We start from the raw sequence: 5,711 nt of genomic DNA on the forward strand, positions 1-5,711 counted from the left end.
GGAATAAACAGCAAAAGTAATGCAAGTTACTTTCAGAAATTTAAAAACCATTTTTTTTCCCCCTAGGGTGATGTTATACTTTACACTCTTTGGCAAAAGACTGGCATAGGTTTTAATCTTACCAATCGTATGACCATGAGGAAATTACCTAATTTCTCAAAACCTCAGTTTCCTTATCTTTTTTTTTTTTTAAATTTTTTTTTAATTTATTTTTATTTATTTATGATAGTCACAGAGAGAGAGAGAGAGGCAGAGACACAGGCAGAGGGAGAAGCAGGCTCCATGCACTGGGAGCCTGATGTGGGATTCGATCCCGGGTCTCCAGGATCACGCCCTGGGCCAAAGGCAGGCGCCAAACCGCTGCGCCACCCAGGGATCCCTCAGTTTCCTTATCTATAAAATGGGAATAATGTTACCAACTTTTTAGAATTGTGGTGGGGATTATAATGAAATTTATATACAAAGTCTACATTAAAATGAAATCACATATACTGCAATTTCTAGTACATAGTAAGTGCTCAATGAATAAGTAATCCATCAAAGATCCTAAATCTGTTGTAAGATAACATCTAGATGATTCTAGAAGCTATGGGATCATGCTGACGTTGCTCAATCTTAAGTAGATCTGAGGCAGACTTGGACTAAAGGTCAAGTACTATCCTTCCTGTTTGGTCCTATTTTCTTTCTTTTTTTTTTTTTTTTTAAAGATTTATTTATTTATTTATTTATTTATTTATTTATTTATTTATTTATGATAGACATAGAGAGAGAGAGAGGCAGAGACACAGGAGGAGGGAGAAGCAGGCTTCATGCAGGGAGCCTGACGTGGGACTCGATCCTGGGACTCCAGGATCACGCCCTGGGCCAAAGGCAGGCACTAAACCGCTGAGCCACCCAGGGATCCCCTGGTCCTATTTTCAAATCTGTTAATTGTGAATCACATCTGTAAGGACAGTAATTTCTACCACAGAGTGTTGATGTGCCAATTAAGTCAGATTTTAAAGTGTGTAGCCTACAGCCTACCACATTGGAGGCATTCAATCCAAACTAGTGCTCTCGCCCCTTCTGGGGCACTATTTGGCATTGTCCCATAGGTCCTGTTTCTGTTCAAGTTTTCTTCGCTCTCTTTTCTCTTATTTCTTCAGATTGAATAATTTCAGTTAATCCATTTTCAAGTTTACTGATTCTCTTTTCTTGCCATCTCCAAAAAGTAATTAAGCCCCTCAGTGACTTTTTTCATTTTAGTTGTACTTTCCAGTTCTAGAATTTTGAAGATTTTCTTTTTCTTTCTTTCTTTTTTCTTTTTTTTTTAGGATTCTCTTTTTTTATTATTCATGAGACACACAGAGAGAGGCAAAGACATAGGCAGAGGGAGAAGCAGGCTCCCTCTGGGGAGCCTGATGCAGGACTCCATCCTATGACCCCAGGATCATGACCTGAGCCAAAGGCAAACGCTCAACCAATGAGCAACTCAGGTGCCCCTCAGTTGTAAAATTTTGATTTCATTATTTTTTTTACAATTTTCATTTCTCTGCTGAGATTTTATATTTCTTCACCCATTAGACCATACTTTTTAAATTTTGTGCATATTTTTATTTGATTCTCTGAACATATTTATTATAAATGATTTAAAACCTTAGCTCAGTGCAACATCTGAATTACCTGGAGTCGGTTATATTGACTGTTATTTTCTCTTGGCTATAAATCACATTAGTGACGTTTTGTGTGTGATTTTGTTTTATTGAGTACTGGCTACTTCACATTGTATGTTGTAAAGATTCTGAGTTCTGTCATCATCCTCTGAAGAGTGCTAATACCTGTTTTAGTGGGTAGTCCAATTACCAGCTGGTCATTTTGAACTTTTGTAGGCTAGTTTGGTACTTTGTTATAGGGTCTGTGGAAAGCCCAAGGTTGTTTCCCAAGCTCTTCTACCTCGTTGGGGCTCAGACTTCAAACCCTGCCTCACCTGAGATTTTGTCAGGGCTTAGCTTCAGGCTTTGTTAATGCAGGTCTGGAATAAGTCTTACTCTAGAATGTTTGATGATCCTCAGTCCAATCCTGCCCCATCCCCATTTTTGAGAGTAAAGTTTTATTAAAACACAGTCATGCTATTCATTTACATAAAGTCTTTGACTGATTATATGCTACAGAATTGAGTTGTTGCCATAGAGACTATATGGCCTGGACAGGAAAATATTTACTACGCTGTCTTTTGCAAAAAAGTTTGCTGAACCTTTCTCTAGAGTATAGTACTTACTCTTAAGGGAAGACCTTCTTGGTGTCTTAGCTATTTTCCAAAGGGTGTTTCTAAAATGTTATGGAGACCTGTCAACTCTATGGGGTTTAGAACTTCCAAGTCTTTGGTTGCTCCAGCATTGGTAGCATCTGCTCATTTTCAAACCCCAGCAGCTACTAGTTGGTGAACCCCAGGTAGACTCTTTCTGTTCATCAACAGCCCAGGCCTCAGGCAGGGTCTCATGGGGGACCCCCATATAGACTATTGGGGAACCCTCTCTGCATAGCTCTCTCCTTGCTGATGTCCTACTCCACAGATTCCAGCTATTTCAGCTGTGCTACACTCTGTTCTCTGTCTCTTCACCTCAACTTCCACCCCTGTCTGGACTTCAGTGCTCTAGTTAAAGAATTGTCTTTGGCAGGCAGCTAGCTGGATGCCTGTAGGTTTATGTTTACGTTTTTCTCTCTCAGGGATGACAGTCTTGGGCTGCCTGTTGTTCACTGCCTGCAAACAGTTGCCTGAAAAATTTTCATCCAGTTTTACGACCATTTGCAGTAGGAGGACTAGTTTGGTGCCAGTTACTCCATCATGGCTGGAAGTATAAATCCCTCCAATTTTTTTTTGTTTTTAGATTTTATTTATTTATTCATGAGAGACACAGAGAGAAAGGCAGAGACACAGGCAGAGGGAGAAGCAGGCTCCCGCAGGGAGCCTGCTGTAGAACTCGATCCCAGGGCCCCAGGATCACAACCTGAGCCAAAGGCAGATGCTCAACCACTGAGCCACCCAGGCACCCCAATCCCTCCAGTTCCTAAAGCCTCATCACCTTCTTGGTAGATGATATCTTTCATCGTCTGTGGCTCGATTTCTCATTTCTCCACTAACTCCCAGCTTCAGGTATCTTCTCATCTTCCTAAAGAAGCTATGTTCTCCTAGGGATCTGCTAGTCATTTTCTGTTTTCTCTCGCAGGGACATCTGCAGTTCATAGACCATTTGCAAAATGAACCAACCAACACTCCCTGAGTGCAATGACTGCTACAGGCTTTGGGACTCTGGTAACTAGCCCCACACATGACCTTTCTTTCCTTAGGATGATTCAAGACAATCTCCATTCCCTCCCTGCCCCACCCCCCACCCCATTCATGGTTATGGGGTTTTAGAATTATACTTTATAACATCAGTTTGTGTTAACATTAATATAAGTACACATTTCCAAACATGGAGCCACGGATGCCCCTACAAAATAATCAATAGATAACCCAGTTAATTCTAATCAGGACAATGGAAAGAGGGAAAGTAAACCTTTATTTATTGGGAGATGATGATGACTCAGGCACTCTGCTAAGCACTTTCACATATATAAGATCATTTAAGTTTAACTGCAGCTTTGAAGAGATAGTATTATTATCACCATTTTGAATAAATGAAAAATGGGAGGCTTTGAGAGATAAGTAATCTGTGCCAGCTCACAGCAGACCGTTGTGAACGTCTGGAAGCCACGTGGGTCCCTACGACTTTGGAACACTTTTGCAGACACCAGACAACCTCACCAAAGAACAGAACTGGCTCCTCCCTCCCTATATACACAATTCATAAAGCTTTACTCCTTGTTACTTACTCTTGTAAATGTGTCCTTGGTTTAAACTGATTTTTACTTGCATATGAATGTTGAAGAAGGGGAAATAGTATACAGTGTGATTTCTTCTAGACTGAGATTAGCCTATCTGCATCCAAAAGGACAAGTTGGAGAATAGAAATAGTAGGAGTGTTGTTAGTTGAGGAATTCAAATTTTCACTCATCCTTCTTTAACCTTAATATTTATAAGAACTAACATGGATTAAGCACCTTCTGTCTGTCCCTGTGCTGAACATTGCAAACACCTCTAATTTAATCCCATCAGCGAACCTGTGAGATGTGTATTATTGCTATGCTTCATCTTCAGATTAAAGCAATTAAGTCTGAGGAAGCTAAGTAGTTCGTAGTAGATGGTAATGAGCAGAATCCGACTCTGACCAAGTCAATAAGATTATAGTCTGTGCTTGCAAACCACTGTGCTGTTCCTATTTCTAACTACTATCCTAAACACTTTGATTCCATAATCCTAGGATTTCTGGAATTATAAATAACTCCTAATAGTCTTGATCTCGTAGCCTCCGTGCCCATAACTCTTTTCCCAGACCATGGAAAGATTTTGAAATAGGTTTGGGTTCAAATCCAGACCTTGGTACCCTCTATAAAAATGATTTATCTTTTGTCAGAGCTGTAAGGGTTAAAAGCATGTGAGCACAGAGAAGGTGGTCAAATGTTCATTACTTGTATGATTATGATAATCAGCAAGCGCCCTGAAGATACAAGTATGACCTTCTATTTAATTTTATCGGCTGTGGCTAGCAGGGGTGAGGGACACAGCTCACAAATAAAACCTTCATGTATTATGGAATAAGACTGCCTAATCTCTCAAGAACAAAGATAAGGCAACCAACCACACACAGCTAAATGAGTAGCCTTCCTCTCCACGGTGCCAAAGTAAATAATACAATCTGCCTGGGGGATGTGCAAGACGCCCACGGGAAAAATTTAAAGTCAATTGTGGAAATTTGATAAGAAAAGCAGAAAAATAAACGGATTCCTGGAATAGAGAGCAGAGCTTTCAACAGCTAGAGTGTGGCTTTTATCCCAAAGAGCTGCTAGGACGACCGATTAATCTTGAGCCCTTGTTCAATCGACCAGCGAATACTGGCAAAGGCAGGGAGCCTGGAAGACTGGACTAATTCAATAGAAATGAAAAAGTGGAGGGCAGCCCGGGTGGCTCAGCGGTTTAGCGCCGCCTCCAGCCCAGGGCCTGATCCTGGAGACCTGGGATCAAGCCCCATGTGGGGCTCCCTGCATGGGGCCTGCTTCTTCCTCTGCCTGTGTCTCTGCCTCTCTCTCTCTCTCATATGAATAAATAAAATCTTAAAAAAAAAAAAAGAAATGAACAAGTGGAGAACTGAGGTGGGTGTGGACTGGAAATGGGGGGGGGGGGCTGAGGCTCCATGCGTCCCCGCCCCCCAGGAACCCCCTCTGCTGGAGCAGCTCATGCTCTCTTTCTTGTGGGCACCACTCCTTGGTTCAAAAGATTCTGGTTAATTTGGAGGGGCTGTGCAGGTTAGCCCACAGTAAGAACGGCACACATGGCCTGTGGATGCTCCAGGAGAGAGTGCTTACCCACACCCTGCCCAGAAAGCACAGTCACCCCATCCTCAGGCCTGAGGAAGACGGTGGGCGTCCTTATAAGGGGGGCTGTGCCCTATGCCATAGGAGATCCTTTAGGACGGGCTTCTTCCTCCCACCTGCAGCCTTCATCTCGCTGTTGTGCCTTGAAAAACTGCCAACTGGAAGAGTAGAAACTTCACAAAGTTCCTTAAAAGCCTAACCACTAAGAGGTCCGTGTCTGTGTGTGTGTGTGTGTGTGTGTGTGAGAGAGAGAGAGA

Source organism: Canis aureus, chromosome 24, assembly GCF_053574225.1.
Source record: "Canis aureus isolate CA01 chromosome 24, VMU_Caureus_v.1.0, whole genome shotgun sequence".
Classification (NCBI taxonomy): Eukaryota; Metazoa; Chordata; class Mammalia; order Carnivora; family Canidae; genus Canis; species Canis aureus.